Source organism: Dermacentor andersoni, chromosome 1 (genome assembly GCF_023375885.2).
Source record: "Dermacentor andersoni chromosome 1, qqDerAnde1_hic_scaffold, whole genome shotgun sequence".
Taxonomy (NCBI): Eukaryota; Metazoa; Arthropoda; class Arachnida; order Ixodida; family Ixodidae; genus Dermacentor; species Dermacentor andersoni.
In genome coordinates, this window is record NC_092814.1 from 270,390,542 (window position 1) to 270,408,991 (window position 18,450).

General features: G+C 48.2%; 1 protein-coding gene and 1 pseudogene across 4 annotated transcripts in view; one reads left to right on the forward strand and one right to left on the reverse strand.

Moving 5' to 3' along the window:
- The window catches only part of Nup214 (nuclear pore complex protein Nup214), a 356,899-nt gene that overhangs the window by 56,862 nt on the left and 281,587 nt on the right, over positions 1-18,450 (reverse strand). The window lies entirely within an intron of this gene.
- On the forward strand, positions 1,626-7,533 carry LOC140215487 (piggyBac transposable element-derived protein 4-like; annotated as a pseudogene).

Below are 18,450 nucleotides of genomic sequence, written 5' to 3' on the forward strand. Positions count from 1 at the left end.
ACACTAGGCTTCATTACATTGGCTCATCTAAACCCTTACATCCACATGCTGCCACCGCTTTTATAGCAGGTCAGCGAAGACACGTATGGAGGGGTTTTAGGCCCAGATAGCTACTGTCGCCTAAAATGGAGGTGGTTGTAGGGATGCCTGCATGCAATGTAATTGGCACATGGTTCTTTCCTTAAGGAAAGTCACTCCTGTGTGTATACAGTGTGGAAAACACCCTCCTGTATGTATGTCCTAGAACAAAATATGTTGTGAGTGGACTTCTATCTCATGCAAAGAAAGCCAGCTTGCAAACTATTCAATTGTAGGGCGTATGAGCACAGGCTTCCTTGCGTGTCCCTTCATGCCCCACAGGGGCTTGGTTCAAGGTTTTAAATTCTGCTTTACCGGCAAAAAGTGGAGGCACCGTCTAGGGTCCAGATTGTACACCGCACAAGGCCATGCTGAAAGGTGTGCAGGCCGAGGACCTAAGCTACATGGTGCTTTAGTCACTTACATGACATAATCTACAACATACACGCGAAATTTAAATTCATTTCAGTATCCCTGATACTGTGTCACTCTGCAACCAGGCCAAGTATAAAGTGCAACGCCCTCCCTTTACCCACTTCAGCAGCATGTACCAAAATAATCGTCATCGTCATCATCATCATCATGATCATCATCATCCTGTCTCCACCCACTGCAGGGCAAAGGCCTCTCTCATAGTTCTCCAACTACCCCGGTGATGTGTTAATTGTGGCCATGTTGTCCCTACAAACTTCTTAATCTCATCCACCCACCTAACTTTCTGCTGGCCCCTGCTACACTTCCCTTCTCTTGGAATCCAGTCCGTAACCCTTAATGACCATTGGTTATCTTCCCTACGCATTACATGCCCTGCCCATGCCCATTTCTTTTTCTTGATTTCAACTAAGATGTCATTAAATCGCGTTTGTTCCCTCACCCAATCTGCTCTCTTCTTATCCCCCCTTAACGTTACACCCATCATTCTTCTTTCCATAGCTCATTGCGTCGTCCTCAATTTAAGTAGAACCCTTTTCGTAAGCCTCCAGGTTTCTTCCCCCTAGGTGAGTACTGGTAAGACACAGCTGTTATACATTTTTCTCTTGAGGGATGATGGCAACCTGTTGTTCATGATCTGAGAATGCCTGCCCAACGCACCCCAGCCTATTCTTATCCTTTTGATTATTTCAGTCTCATGATCCGGATCTGCGGTCACTACCTGCCCTAAGTAGATGTATTCCCGTGCCACTTCTAGTGCCTCGCTACCTATCGTAAACTGCTGTTTTCTTCCAAAACTGTTAAACATTACTTTCGTTTTCTGCGGAATAATTTTTAGACCCACCCTTCTGGCTTTGCCTGTCCAGGTCAGAGAGCATGCATTGCAATTGGTCCTCTGAGTTACTAAGCAAGGCAATATCATCAGCGAATCGCTGATGATCGCTGCCAGAGGGAATGCCTGCGAGAGCGCCGATTCGAGGCAGCGAGGTAATCAAAATGGCGGCGGTGGTTGCTTTGATTGCCGTTTCGGACCTGTGGTTTCGGACCGTTCGCCAACATGCACGGCGGAACTCAGAAACAGTGACCCTGTGGTGTGCACCCTCTACTTTTATAAGATGGTGTGCACCATAATAAAAGTGCTGCAGAGCACAGAGACCGCCTCTTTTGGAAAGCACCGAGTCATAGACTTCTTCAAGCAAATCGAGTTTCCGCAGAGGGAGAGCATCCATGCACACACGCTCATTTGGCTTGATGAGGCGCCCGAAGACGGGCTTGGTGACAACAGGCCTCAGTCAGTCGTCCTGCTAGAATCACTCATGAGTCTCCATATTAATATGCTCGAGGGAGGGGCAGTCCAAATTCAGCAGCCCAATTTCACGTACTACAAGTGCAACATGACCAAAAGGGTGTGCCGATTCTGTGCATTTTTTGGCCCATGATAGAAGCTCGTGCTCACGCTCATGCTGAAGCACAATGTTAATGCGATCGAACTTGAGGTGCTGCGTACAAAGTTCCACGATATGCACCAGCGGCTCGAAGAGGTTGACTATGACTCTATGAAGGACTTTTTGACCCACAATGGCATATGCTACAAAGAAGACTACTTCAGGGTATTGAGGGCAGGCATCAACCAGCCGATTGCGTTTTTGAAACGAGGGCTGTGCTAAAAGATTGTGAACCTCTTTAACTGCTGGATTGCCTGTTTTATAATCGAACATGGACATTCAGCTCTTTGTGGACACGTACTCGTGTGCCATGTACGTGGTGGACTACGTAAACAAGGCGAACCGCGGTTTCTCCAACTTGCACAAATGCGCTCGCAGACATATAAAAACAGTGCCCCGACCTCAGGCTCGACAGGCTGTTGATGGGGCTAGGTAAGCTCATGCTGAACAGCGTCAAGATGAGCAGTATGGATGCCATGTGGATCCTGCTTCACCTCGGTATGTCCAAGTGCAGCCGCCAGGTCACCTTTGTGCCTGCTTTGCACCTGAAGGAACAAGCCCGCGTCCACAAGCAGCAATGGGAGCTCGTAGAGGAAGCAGACTCCACGAACGTGGAGTAGCTAAACTCCATTTCAGACATCAGGTGCAACACTGTGGAGACTAGAGATACTTTTTGCAGTGGCTGCATTCACACTTGGAAATAGTTTGATGTTTTGTACCACAATCGTGTGAAACTGTTCTTTATATGGGCTCAGTATTGAATGAAAAACGTCTTAGCCCTTAGAAACAAACTATGGTAGATGGCTACTAATGTTTTTTTTACATCAATTTGTTTTTCGTTGTGTTCCTTTCCATTTAAAAAAATTTTATTTATTTATTCACAGCTTGTGGCGGCAACCTCGCGTGCATGCTCATGTGAGCAAACGCTTTTGGTGCACAACAAAGCATGGACGGAACACATGGAGTGATAAATAGTCTGACCAAACTTCTTGCATAGCTTCCACACAGCGTTGCGCCTGCTGTCTGAAATGCAGTATAAACATTGTGAAAAAGTACGAGGACGGCCTCCCAGAAACTCACTGAAATACACTTCACAGACTTTGTCGCTTATTACACATTCAATGTCTTGCAAGGTCAATACAATTGGAGAGACGTGCCCCACATCATCAGGCACACTGCGCCTATCACCGAGACTATACCAACAACTTTGTCAGAGAGATAGTCACCCTCTTTCTTCCCTCCTGGTGCAAGCTCGACATTTTAAAAGAGTACAAAACACACTATAAAATGCACCTCAATGCCATTGTACAGAAAAGGGAGGAGTTTGAGGGTAATACCCCCGATGCCACCCTCGAAGACACCTGCAGACAACTTCTCAGCAACGTGGACCAACAGCAGTAGCAAACGACTATCGGCGACCAAGCGGCGGCGGACGGCATCGCACACTGTGCCGATCAACCAGAAAGCGTCGACATTGTGAACGTGGTATCTAGGGGTGTCAAAATCTGCTGTGCCATCTGCGTCAGGGACGACATTTAAATGGCCAGCGATTACTGCACTGCCATGCGTCTAACCAACACCGAGCAGCACTCCCTTATCCTAGAAGTGATTCATTTCTCCATGCTTCCTGACTGTTTCTCACGAGCCCGGCCGGCTGTGAGAAGACATACACACTCAACTTGCTGAAGGACACCTACAACTGGCTGTACACGATGCCTGGATCTGCATTCAACGCCTACATGGTCACAGCCACCATCGAAAAGGCGGCTGCTGCCATTAGTGGCGCCACAGTCCACTCGGTTCTAAAGATATCGATGAACAAGGACGACACCAGCCTATGTTACATACAGTGACCTCAGTTTGGAGGTGCTGGTGAAGATGAACAACGGCCTCTGTCAGATTACTCAACAGTTCGACCAGCCCTTAGGAAAAATCAACATCTATCTGCGCGGAGACTTGTGCTAGCTGCCACCTGCCCAGGCCACAGCGGTTTACCGTCAGACTGCACGAAAAATCCCCGAACTCAACACTAAGCACCTGTAGAAGAGCCCAGCAGTACACACCTCATGCATAACGTGTTTCGATGGTGCCAATATGTTGTGTCACTATACTGAATCAATGCCAACGCATTACAGTCAACAGTCATTGTGAGATGGGTTCTGCTGCAATTTCACTTTTCACTGAACACCTCTGATAGGTGGATAGGCCACCACTAGGCCCCGTTTTTTTTCTTCCAGAAAGCGATGAGACTCTAAGACATTGCGGAGACAGTCCCGCAAGTGGTGGTCTGCATGCCTGCAGCCTCGCCGCCACCCCCGGTCCAACCCTCTTAACTGACCGCTTGCATCTCCCTCCGCCTCGAGCCCGCCGTTTTACGATCCTAGCTGTGTACAGTAGCCTGTGTCGTTGAGAGAGTAAAATTGTGTTTTAAGGAGAAATGTTGTGTTTATGTGTGCTCCCCCGAGTTCGCGAGGCTCTCTTTCACGTGGGAGCCGCCTGGAGCGGGTGTACGCGTGTGCTTTACTTTGCGTCACGTGTTTCTGGTCCACAGTGGCACATCTGGGGGCCGCTGTCGACCAGGCATACTTTTTCTAACCAAATGTGCAGTTAGGCAGATGAGTCCGCGGTAGAGAATATTTTACAAAATTGTTACATTATCCTGACCCTATACTGCGACTAGGAAAAAAAAAAAAAAAAAAAAAAAAAAGCCAGCAAGCCATGCCCAGAGGTGAATGGTGCATGTTCTGAAACAGGAGCTTTTCTCAGTTGATATCTATGAAAATATTAATAGCAACCCAATGTTCTGCCCTATCCCACCCACTTGCAAGATATCCCAGATTTGATAATGGCAGGTATGAAAATTGCATATTAACTCTTTCGGGACCGCGGTCCGGATATCGTGCAAAAATGCACGATCAAGTTACACGCGCTCTCAAACGCGAAATTTTCGCGGTGGAACCCGTGTCGCCATCTAGTGGGGTCGTTTCACATCTCTAGTTTTTGTTTTTGTGCAATTCGCCTCTCTCGCGGCAGGCGGCGACGTAGGAGAGATTTTAATCTTGGGCGCGGCGGCGGCCGAGATTGAGAAGCATGGCGTCGACATCGCGTCAGGCCGCGCGAAGAAAGAAGCGTCTGTCGCGCGATTCAGCTGCTTCAACTGCGGATTTTTCTGATACAACGAGTAGCGAAGAGTCCGAAGATGAATTCTCGAGCTCTGATTTCAGTTCAGAGAGTGATTCAGCATCGCAATCACCTGGACCGTCAACTAGTGTCTGAAGGTGAGTATTTAGTTTCGCTTTCCGCCCGCTCTTGAGTATTTACGCAGGATCACTATATGTTCTCAATTTTTTTCTGTGTTTGGTAGGGTTTCCACAACCTACGGGAACGACGTCCTGCCCCTGCGGCAGAAGCGTATTCAGTTTTCTCCCAAGCGGGAACCTGGTGTGCATCTGACCGAAGATGTGGGTGTGGCACTCCGAAGCACCACAAAGAGATTCCTGACCGCCCTGGACTTCTTTTTCCTTTTTTTCTCGGCCGATGTTATCCAGACTGTTTGCGAGAACACCAATAAATATGCCTACACGAAGATCTTGGAGAAGCCCACTCATGCCCGTCCCGATGGGTCTTGGGAAGAGGTCACTACAAGTGAAATGAGAAAGTTCATTGGCCTCATAATCTACATGGGCATCTTGAAAGCACCGCGAATCAAGCTTTACTGGAATGTGGGAAGCATCTATAGTGGTCTGCTGCCACCACGAATTATGCCGCGGCGTCGCTTCATAGCACTGCTTGCGATGCTACATGTCGCTGACTTGGACGATGTAACTCAGATGTCAAAAGGAAAGCTTCGCTTCGTGTGGTGGCTTCTGCAGCACATGAATAAAGTGTCGGCAAAGCTATTTCAGCCTCATCGAGACCTCTCTGTGGATGAGCGTATGGTGAAGTCGAAAGGGAGATCAGGGATACGGCAGTACATCAAGGATAAAGTGACCAAGTGGGGCTATAAGCTTTGGGTTCTTGCAGACCCGGTCACCGGGTATACAGTGCCGTTTGCTGTATACACAGGCAAGCGCGAGCAGCCAGGGCCCCACGGGTTGGCTTTCGATGTAGTTTGCCAGCTGTGTGCAGAACACTTTGATCAGGGCTACAAAATTTTTATGGATAATTTTTACACCTCGACACACCTGTTCAGTCACCTCCTCGATCGGAAAACATTGGCTTGCGGCACTACGCGAAAAGACCGCCGCGGATTCCCTGTTGAATTGAAAGACACGCGCTGGGAAAAGAAAGCTCAACGAGGTGAAATTAGATGGTTGTGCGACCAAGAAATTCTCTATCTTCAATGGAAAGACCGACGCGTAGTGAACATGATGAGCACGATGCATACAGCCAACGAAACAGTCACTGCAAAAAGAAGACAAAGAAGTGGAAGTACCTGGACCCAAATTTCTATCCCAAAGCCTTTGCTAATTCACGAATACCATTCTGGAATGATTGGAGTAGACAAATCAGATCAAATGATTGGCTACTACAATGTACTGATGCGCAGTGTCCGCTGGTAGAAGACTCTCTTCTTCCACTGCATCGACATAGCATGCGTGAATAGTTTCATACTATTCCAAGAATATAGGAAATTACATCCAGACGTCCCTGAGCTGGCCAGAAATGCTTCCTTTGACCATTTAGCTTTCAGGGAGGAACTGGTGCAACAGCTTCTTCATCTTGAAGGAGCCAAGCAAACTCGTGCTCCTCCACCACCACCTGCAAAGCCTCCACTTCACAAGCCCCAAAAAGTGGAGAGACGCAAGAATTGTAAACTTTGCTATCGACAAACCAAGAATGAGGTCAAGACTACTGTTTTCTGCAGTGACTGCAACGCACATTTGTGCTTCAATGCTTCGCGGAACTGCTTCCTTGAGTGGCACAGAGAGGGTGCACAGAAGTGAGGGGTGAACAGTGGTGTGAGAAATCACACACACAAAAAAAATGTACATAAGCCTGCAAAGTTTTTTTGCCTCAAAGTTGTCATAGAGGTATTTTAGCACATTTTGTATATCCTGGAATTTTTTTAGTGCTGCTTTTTACTTTCATATGCAACAATTTCCAACTTTTTTTTGTTTACTTGAAGAAAAAATTTGCATTTTGAGATTTTTTTTTCTGTTATGTATACTATTTAGTCATTTCAATTTTTCTACAATAAAAGTCCAATCACTTAGCTTCATGTTGATGCTTGTGTCAACAAGATAGTGCAAAAATTTCATTGAATAAAAAAATATTTTCTAGCAAGTATCAGAATTGCCTTCTTTTGGGCGGTCCCGAAAGAGTTAAAAATCAAAATCACACAATTGTTAGTAGGAACACTGAAGATGGAGGTAAATAAACCCAAACTTAGCTGAATGAGTTAAAGATTGTCAAAAATGACATGAAAATCCATACAAGATAGTAGTATGTGTGCAGCATGAAATTCTGCAGAGGATAAGGTGACAGGAATGTACCATATTTACTCAAGTCAAAACCAACATCGATGCTAGGCTGGCCCCTGAAATTTCGAAATAAAGAAAATGTCCCTCGAATGCAAGACGATAAAAAAAAAAAAAGGCCTTTGAATATGAAAAGGTGGTGCAGTTTATTACGGTTTTCAATGCCTGTCGCAAGCATTTTCAATCTTTGCTCGTTGTCGTCCTCATCGACATCGGTGGCCTCTTTGCCACTAATGTCTTTCAACAATGCTAAAAGTGCTACGTCCTCGCTTCCATCTAGTGCATTCTAAATGGGTGACTTCATATGTTTCCACTATCTATCTTTAAAGACATTCCCCTATCTCATCTGAAGTCTCGCTCTAATTTTGATGAAACTGCCAGAAAAGACAGCTTCGCGAAGACCATGTATTGAAGTAAAAAATGATGCAGACTACTTTTCTGTCTAAACAAAATGGGGGCTTAGAAGAATCCTTGGATACTCGGTGGAAATGTCACCTTCACACAAGAAAATGCAGTGATGCTTTCTTGTGCACTTAATACAAGTAACATTGCATTTTTCATAGATATTGCAGTGCCAGTACTCCGATGAAGAGGACAACGCGAGTAGGCATGAGCGTTTTTCTCAAACCCCAGTTTCTAACGTTGCGACACTGGTGGAGGTGCTGGAGCCTGCAGCCCCAGCGGGCAACCCCTGTTCACAGCTGTATACCCAGTCCTGAAGCTCCACCTCTCATAACGACTCCAGTACACCATTTCAGTGGGCGCCTGCTCAACCTCAGCCCGGAGTTTTCTCCCGTTGCGACTCTCACCGACATGGCTACATCATCAGTACTTCTCCCTCCTTCACAGACGGCACCTGGCTTTTTCCCCCAGGTGGCACTTGAATACCCTCGCATCCCCAACATCTTCCACGGCGATGCTTTTGAAGATGTTTAGGACTGGCTTGAACAATATGAATGTGTAGCTCTGGTCAATCGCTGGAACGACCAACAAAAACTTGCCCATGCTTATTTCGCGGTTGAAAACAGCGCTAGTACATGGTATGCGAACAGGGAAGCGAGCATCCAAACGTGGGGCAGTTTTCATCGTCAGCTCCTCGATACATTCTCGAGCTCGGACTGGCGCGATTACGTGCAACAACTTATTGAGGCTCGGGTACAAGAACCCACCGAAACCGTCGCCATGTTTGTGGAAGGTATGGCCCGTCTGTTTCGCCGAGCTGACCCGGATATGACCAAGGCAAAGAAAGTGCGTCATCTTATGCGGGAAATTAGGGAAACGCTGTTTGCCGGTCTTGTCCGAAACCCGCCAACAATGGTCGATGAATTCATCAAGGAAGCAACTGTCATCGAGCGGGCACTTCAGCAACGTTGCCGCCACTTCGACAGCCAGCCAAATGAAACACCAATCAGCTCCGCAGCTCCGATTGTTGACCACACCAGGGTATCTACCAAGTTGACATTTCCAAACTCCCTGAGTTTTCCAGGTTTTCCCTGAGTGCCATTGCAAATTTCCCTGAGAGATGCAGAACTATGTTTTATGTCAAGACGGGCTGAAACCATATCGCCTGATGCTTTCACTCTCTAGTAAGCACATGAAAAAAATAAAGAAGCGCCTTAATCCAATTTGAATACTAAGGAGTAGTGTTTGTGTTATTCAAAAAAAGAATAGAAGACAGGGGTTAGTAAAATGCAAAGCAAATAAACTATCTTCGAAAAAAATTGCAAATGGAGTCGGACATTCTCAAATACGAATAAAAAGGAGATGCACATATAAGCAAATATTTTCGAATATGAGCTATTTCTATCAACTGATAACAAGCTCAGTGGTATGAGGCCCGAACTCTGTCACAATTGAGATTCTCTCTCAACAGCTTGTAAGTTAACCTCAACTGTCCTGACATACTCTCAGCCCGCGCACGACTTCTGAGTGTTGTGTTTCACTGCTTTAAAGAGTTTACTTTGGTTTGGATGAGGGACACATGCATCTCGGCATCAGCCAAAACGTTATTTTTTGAGCTCAAGCTCCTTCAAAACGGCGGCAGCAAGCTTCCTTTCCCGTTTATTCCTCAATGCGTAGGTCATTTCTGTTCTTGTCCTCCTTCCGCCACTCGTTCGCCCCAAAGACCATTTGAAGCATCTTGGTCAGTTGCACAGTCTACGACCGATTTTTTGAACTCCCTAGGGGCCGCGAAAATGTCCGAAAAATCGGCCAGTTGGAAAAAAAATAAATGCGTGTCATTTAGTGCCCTTAGGGGCTCAAACCGCCACAGGCACGTTCGAAAACGCTCTGAAGGCCTGTCGGTACACATATTAGGCATATCGGTGCGCGTACTGTGACAGGAAATACCGGGTGCACGCATGTATAATTAAGGAATACATACTGTGTTCCGTGGCAATAGCCCCTTCCCACGCTTGTTATGCTTCACTGCAATACTTTTGCGTATGCTTCACCAAGTAACAATTCTGTACAGAGGCGAAGCTGACTTTCAGGAACCGGCATTCTGCAACACATCGTGTTTTCCAAGTTTCTAAGCCAATTACAAGGACCACAAAGGCGGAGTCCGTGCCATTACTGACAGCAGCTAATTCTTTCAATAATAAACTTGCTGCCGCAGTGGCGGCAACGGCTGCCCGTGGATCTGCGTGCGAGAGTGCCGGTTCGAGGTGGCAAAGTAATCAAAATGGCAGCGGTGGTGCCTTTGATTATTGCTGTTTCGGACCTGCGGTCAGGGCAAAACGTCCGGAAAATTGAACGGCGAAGAGTTCTTGCATCGGAAATGTCACACGTTCTGATACGTTGACTCTATGAGGTACGTGGCGGTGCCGCGAAGCTGTCCAAATTATCGGGAATCCGAAAAGTCGGTCGTTGACTGTACACTGGCAACTCCTCCAACCGATGACAGGGCATCAAAGACGGTTCATTATGATTCCTGTCTTTTACTCGAGCCAGCATTACCGCGACTTTCGACCCTTTCAATAAAATTACAGCTAATTTTCCCTGATAGAGGCCCAAATTCCCTGAGTTTTCCCTGACTTTTTCCAGACTACTCAAAATCCATGAGAATTCCCAGTTTTCCCGGTTGGTAGACACCCTGCACACTTCTTTACGGGACATGATTTCAGACATCCTGCGTGAAGAGCTGCGAGCCCTCGGCATTCCTACTATGGAGTGTCGCCAGTCGTTTCTGTTGCCGAAGTTGTGCGCCAGGAGTTGCGGCAAACTTTCTCCTCACCAATCCCATGTCCAGAAACATGTCCGCTGACCTATGCCGACATGGTCCGACGTCCTCCCCCTTCACCTCCGGTAGCACCATTTCAGCCACGGCCCGCTCCCGTGCCGTGGTGGCAACGAGAGTCTGTGAGACGACCTTCAGTTCGCTGTACCGACTTGCGGCGCGCGGCCAACCGTCAACCACTCTGCTTCCACTGTGGTGAACCAGGCCACAGTGCCTGCTACTGCCCCCATTCAAATGCTGGAGTCAACTTCTTTTTTGCCTGCCGCTTTCGTGCACTTCGACGACCGTCGCGACCTGCGCAGTGAGCAGCTGTTGACCAGCCAGGCACCTTCACCTCGTCGTCGCTGGCAGTCCCCGTCACCTATGCGTTACACTTCCTCAAACTGTCAGAGTTTCATCACTGACGTCGGCAGGGGTGGTCGCTCCCGTAGTCCGCGCCGGGGAAACTAACGGCAGCGACCTTCAGGGTGAAGGTCGCCCAGTGTCGAGACGCCAAAAATTCCCACCAAGCTCCCCACCAAGACGACATGACGACGACGACTACTCACGCCAACGAAGACGATATGAAGACTAAAATACTCACGCCGACGACGTTGCCCGTGCCAATCTCAGCATTCTTGTGGATGGACATCACATCACCCCCCTTGTTGACACTGGTGCAGACTTCTCGATTATGCGGCAAGAGCTGCAAATTGCGATGACATCACCTAAGTTGCAGATTGTTTCGGTCTACAAGCAATGACCGTCCCACCCTCGACACCTTTGTTTGTCAACGTCAGTTCCACTCTGTCACCTTGTGAGCAGCAGTGCCTATTGGAGCTGATACACCAGTTTGAAGATTGCTTTTCGACTATGTCAAAGGTCGCACAAACACCACTGACCAAGAACCGTATCATCACGGATGATACTATGCGGCCGATTTGACAAAATCCCTACCGTGACGCTCCAAAGGAACGCGAAGAGATTCAAAAGCAAGTGGAGAAGATGCTCAAGGATGATGTGATACAGCCTTCAAAAAGTCCCTGGGCGTCACCCACGGTCTTAGTCAAAAAGAAAGACGGTAGTTTGCCTTTCTGCGTCAATTACCGCAAATTAAACCAGGTCACGAAGAAAGACGTCTTTCCGCTGCCACGCATCGACGACTCACTGGATAGGCTGCGGCATGCACATTATTTTTCATCAATGGACCTATGAAGCGGGTATTGACAGATCGAGGTCGATGAGAGAGATCGTGAGAAAACTGCATTCGTGACCCCCGACGGCCTTTAAGAATTTAAGGTCCTTCTTTTCGGTTTGTGCTCAGCGCCTGCCACTTTTCAGCAACTAATGGACACTGTACTATCAGGCCTGAAGTGGCAAACATGCTTGGTTTATCTAGACGACGTCACAGTGTTCTCAGCTACATTTGAGGAGCACCTAAGGTGGTTGCTCACTGTTCTCCAAGCCATATGCTCGGCTGGCCTGACGTTAAAGGCAGAGAAATGTCATTTTGGTTTCTGTGAACTGTGCTTCCACGGTCACGTCGTCAGTCACGAGGGTGTACGACCTGATCCAGGTTGTGTCGTAAGCTTTTTCCATATCCAGAAATACAGATAAGAAAGATTGCTTGTGCACGAAGGCATCGCGAATGCTCGCTTCGATGCGCACAAGATGGTCGGTTGTAGATCGCCCTTCCCGAAAAGCACATTTAAATGGGTCAAGCATTTTACTGGACTCTAGGAGATGTACGAGACGGCGATTGATCATTTTTTCAAAAAGCTTACAGAGGCAGCTCGTAAGCGCTATATGATGGTAGCTAGTAAGCAATGCAGTGTCTTTACCATGCTTCAAAACAGGAATCACAATAGCCTCCTTCCATTTTGATGGGAGATAACCAACAGCCCAGATAGTATTGAGAAGTGTGAGTAGCGTGGTTTGTGTGTCGGAGTGCAGGTGTTTAAGCATATCATACATGATTCTGTCGGAACCCGGTGCAGAGCTCTGACATGCTGATAAGGAAGCTTTAAGTTCAGCAATGGTGAAAGGACGATTATAAAGATCGTTTGGCGTGCATTTCCGATTCAGAGGCTTGAGTTCTTCTATTTCTTTATACTTAAGAAGGTTCTCCGAATAGTGAGTGGAGCTAGACACGTGCTCGAAGTGTTCACCGAGAGCATCAGCCTGGTCTTGGAGGGTATCACCTTGTGTGTTAACAAAAGGAAGGGAGTACGTTTGTCGCCCTCTTATGCTATTAACCTTGTTCCAGACTTTCGCCTCGTCTGTATACGAGTTGATACCGGATAAAAACTTCTGCCAACTCTATCTTCTGGCATGTCGGTGCGTCCTCCTGCCTTCGGATTTTGCTTTCTTAAAGTTAATAAGATTCTCCGCAGTGGGAGAGGCGCGTAGCAACCCCCACGCTTTGTTTTGTTTCTTACGGGCAGTCCTACATTCGTCATTCCACCACGGGACGCGCTGTTTGCGTGCTAAGCCCCTTACTTCAGATATGCATTTAGATGCGGCATCTATAATGAAAGCTGTAAAATACTGCACAGCAGCATCAATTCCTAAAGAAGACATGTCATTCCATGAGATCCTAGTGAGAGTTCGGAATTTCTCCCAGTCGGCTGTATCGATTTTCCACCTAGGAGCCTGTGGTAGATATTCGCATTCTTTATATGTTCTTAGGAGTATGGGGAAGTGGTCGCTCCCGTAAGGATTGTCGTTCACTTCCCATTCAAGTTCGGGCAGTATTGACGGGGAAACTATACTAAGATCAATTGAAGAATAGGTTCTGTTTGCGAGACAGTAATAAGTGGGTTCCTTCTTATTCAGCAGACACGCACCGGACGAAAAAAGGAATTGTTCAACGAGGCGACCTCGCGCATCAATACGAGTCGCCCCACAGGGAGCTGTGCGCATTGAAATCGCCCAGGACAACATAAGGTTCTGGCAATTGATCTATATAGGATTGAAATTCATGTTTCGTTAATTTGTAATGTGGGGGTATGTAAAGAGAGCTAATGGTGATGAGTTTGTTTAGGAGAACAGCTCGAACCGCCACTGCTTCGAGAGGCGTTTGTAGCTGTAAAAGTTGACACGTAATGCTCTTATGGATAACAATGGCGACACCGCCCGATGATGCGACAGCATCATCGCGATCTTTGCGAAAAGTTATGTACTGTCGGAGAAAGTTTGCGTGTTTGGATTTTAAGTGTGTTTCCTGTAAACACAGCACTTTTGGATTGTGTTGGTGGATGAGTTCCTGCACATCATCAAGGTTCCTAAGAAAACCTCTGACGTTCCATTGTATGATTTGTGTATCCATATTGGAGGTCAATAGGTGCTGTGTGTACAGAAACAGAAGTAGTGATTATGTAAATTACAGAGATTAAATTACAGAGCCCTTTCGAGGCCCTGTAACGGGAGTTCTGCCCTTTCTGGAGCGTTCGAGGGAGCCTCCGCGCTCCTTAGGCGCTTGGTGCGCCTTGAGGATAGGAGTTGTGTCCATTGCCTCTAGTGAGGCTCCGGACACGTGCTCTTGCGAGCGAGAGGTTTTCAGGGGGAGTTCCGCCTTGGAGGGCAAGACTCCTGCGCCCACCAGCCCGGAGGTCGATGGGGCTCCCTGAGGGATTTGGCTGCGCCGGCTGTTGCCAGCGCTGGAGGGGGCCGAGGGGGTTGAAGCAGTCTCGGATGCGCCCACCTTTGGGGTCAATGGTCCCTTCTCCTCGGTTGACGGAGCTGCGCTAGCTGCAACCGCCGCGGGGGCAGATGGCGTAACTGCCGACTCACGGCTTGTGGGTCGGAGAGCCGCCGGAGGCCGTCGTGACGCTGCTCCCTGACACGCCACTTCGGCAAAGCTGGCCTTAGGAAGGTATGCAACCCACCTGCGTGCCTCTTTGAAGGTGATATTTTCTTTTACTTTGATTGTGACTATTTCTTTTTCTTTCTTCCAAGACGGGCATGACCGCGAGTATGTGGCATGCTCGCCATCACAGTTGACACAGCGTGGGGTATTCTGGCATGTTTCAGAGGAGTGTTCGTTTTTACTACACTTGGCACCAGCCATATGGCCTCGACAGTTCTGTGAGCTGTGGCCGAACCTTTGGCACTTAAAGCATCTAAGAGGATTGGGCACGTATGGCCTAACACGAAGTTTGATATAACCGGCCTCGATGGACTCGGGGAGGACACTTGAACCGAAAGTGAGTATAAGGTGTTTCGTCTTGATCTCTTTACCGTCTCACCTCATCTTAATTCGCTTAACATTTATGACATTCTGTTCACTGAAGCCCTCCAAGAGTTCAGCTTCAGTGAGCTCTAGCAAGTCATCATCCGAAACGACGCCGCGGGTGGTGTTCATGGTACGGTGCGGGGTTACAGTTACTTGGGTCTCCCCAAATGACACAAGTTTCGGCAGTTTCTCGTACTGCTTCTGATCGTGGAGCTCCAAGAGGAGATCACCACTTGTCATTCTCGACGCCTTATATCCTGTTCCAAAAACATCAGTCAAACACTTCGAAACAAGGAACGGTGAAATGTTACGCACTAGTTTGTCTGGCTTTTCTGAGTGAATCACGTGGAATCGGGGAAAGTTGTGGACTTGTCGTCCGAAAAATTGAAAGAGATCTTCGGTGCGCCCTCGTTTCTGAGGGCGATCAGGAAGTTTGGGGAAAGGAGTTTCCATGAAAATATATAAAAATTTGGCAACAGCGCCGACCGCCCACCACGGAGCCCAACGAGGGGACGTGGCAGAGCTTGCATGCAAGTCTGCACGACGGCAGCCGTACGCCGCCACTATAACCAAATATGGTGTACCCAAGGTTGGATAGCCACACAGGGTTAACCCTTGCCGCCAGGAGAAAGGAAGTAAATGGTAGAGAGAAGGAGACAGGAAAGGTAAAAAAGGGAGAGATAAAGACGAAGATTCGAGGAGGGAGAGACAGGAAAAGGCGACTGCCGATGTCCTCCAGGTGGGTCAGTCTGGAGGTGCCGTCTATGTGAAGCAGAGGCCAAAGGGGTGTGTTGCCTCCGCCGGGGGGCCTTAAAGGTCCAAACACCCAGCATCGGCTCAACCCCCAGGATCCCCTTTTCCCCAGACACGGCTAAGCCGCGCACGGCTACACGCGGGAGGGTCCAACCCTCGTGTGCTCGGGTACGTGGTGTCGCAACACACCAAACGCCTGCTTGCGCAGACGCCCCTCTTTCGAGAGGATGCTGCTACGATAGTGCTCTTTGTAAAGCACATGCCTCTAGGCTGTTGGCTTTCAAGGGCTTTGGTGAGGCAGTAGTGCTCTAGACAATTTTAGAACGTCACAGACTTTATATATTGCATCATTCTTTTTCTATGCATTCTAATCTTCATAGTACACGCCAACAGTCATTCCCATAATTTTATTACTCGTACATTTTATGGAATTTGCATCAACCCTTTTAGGCCCCTTTACAGCCACGGTGCATTAAGATCATAGAACCCATCAGCCACTGCGAACTCATTAATCATAAGCATGGCGCTCTTTGGCCACATCTGGCCCTTGCGCCATTAAACATCAAATATTCATTCATTCACCTGATCCAGCCAATATTGATGCTATGGCAAAGTTCCCCACAGCATCTGAGAAGAAGGCAGTGAGGCGCTTCTTGGGGCTGTGCGCCTATTGCCGACGCTTTATTGTGAATTTTTCATGTATTACTGCGCCATTAACACGCCTGACACGAGACGATGTTTCCTTTCTGTGGGAGGACAATGAGCAAGTAGCATTTAGCAAACTATGCCAACGCCTGCAAACTCCTCCTGTTCTTGCGCACTCCGACCAAGATGCCCCTACAGCACTTCACACTGATGCAAGCAATGTTGGTCTGGGAGCTGTACTGGTGCAGTGGCAAGACGGCTCCAAAAAAGTAATTGCCTACGCTAGCCGAACTCTTTCTTTTGGAGGAAAACTACTCAACAACCAAGAAGGAATGCCTCGCCGTGGTGTGGGCGGTTATCAAATTTCGCCCGTATTTGTACGGCCGTTCATTCAAGGTTGTCAGCGATCATCATTCTCTTTGCTGGCTGACTAACTTAAAAGACCCATCTGGTCGTCTGGCACGCTGGAGTCTTAGGCTTCAGGAGTTCGACACGACCATCATTTACAAATCAGGAAAGAGGCACACCGACGCTCACTGCCTCTCGTGGTCACCCGTTGAGTCCGCAGGTGACGATGATGTGGACGTGGACGCTGCATTTTTTGGCATTGTCGACGCCGTCACTATTTCACAGGAGTAGCGCCATGACGCAGAGCTGCTTCCACTCATTAATTTCTTGGAAGGTGGAAGTAAAAACGTTCCGCGACTCTATGCCACGGGACTGCCGTTGTTCTGTCTCCGGAAAGATGCTCTATATAAGAAGAACTTTTCTGCCAGTGGCAGCACGTACCTGCTTGTCTTACAGGCATCACCTCGAAAAGAACTACTAAAAGCATACCACGATGAAACCACCGCAGGTCATCTAGGCTACACGAGAACATTGTCCTGACTCCGACGGAAGTACTACTGGCCGAAGCTACCCGCTACTGTAAAACGTCATGTCCAAACATGTGCGGACTGCCAAAGACGCAAAGCGCCTCCCGGCAAGCCCACAGGTCTCTTACATCTGGTCGAGGTACCAGGTCAGCCATTCGCCCAAGTTCGAATGGATTTCCTGGGCCCATTTCAAACTTCTACAGCCGGCAACAGATGGATCATTGTTGCCATCGATTACCTGATGCGTTAGGCGGAGACGAAAGCTACACAGCGGGGCACAGCAGCCGAAGCAGCTCATTTTTTCATTGAAAACATCGTCCTTAGGCACGGCGCCCCAAAAGGAGTCATCACAGACAGGGGAACTGTCTTCACTGCCGAACTCCTTGACTCGCTTCTCAGACTCAATGGTACAAGCCACTGGAAAACAAGCGCTTATCATCCCCAGACGAACGGACTAACCGAGCGTCTTACTTAGACCGTAGCAGACATGCTATGCATGTATGTCGACATAGAACATAAGAACTGGGATCAGATTTTGCTCTACGTAACATTCGCATACAATACCACTCGACAGGAAATTACTGGAATGACACCGTTCAGCTTGGTCCATGGTTGCGAAGCCACGACGCTGGATGCCATGCTGCCACACGAGTTTGACGACCTACCTACCGACGTTGACGAATTTACTCAGCGGGCCGATGAAACCAGACAGCTTGCCCACAAATGTATTTGCGTTAAGCAAGACCAAGATGCAAAATGGTACGATCTTCAACACAGGTCTGTTTTCTACACCCCCGGCGACAAAGTATGGGTCTGGATAGCCATATGCCGTCGTGGGCTCTCCAAAAAACTCCTACGACGGTACTCTGGGCCATACAGAGTGATCCGCTGCCTGAGCGACATGAATTACGAGCTCAATACAGTGACGACAGTGACAATAGCTCCAGTCGCCGCAAGCACTTACCCGAAGTGGTGCATGTGGTACGGATGAAGCCGTACTTGTCGACCTAACTTTTGTCTTTTTTTTTGTTATAGTTTTTTCTTTTATGTGTGCGAGTCTGTCCTGTTGTACTCTGTCCCATTGTCCTGATTAAATTGCGCATCGGGACGATGCTTCCTTCGGAGGGATGCAAATGCCGCGCCAATACTCCGATGAAGAAGCGGACAACGCAAGTAGGCGTGAGCGTTTTTGTCAAGGTGCAGTGAAGGAGAAGAAGTCGCAGTTGCGCTCGGCATTAAAAAAGGCGACCCGCCGCTGTGTCTCCTGAATAGCGCTCTACGACCACTGTTT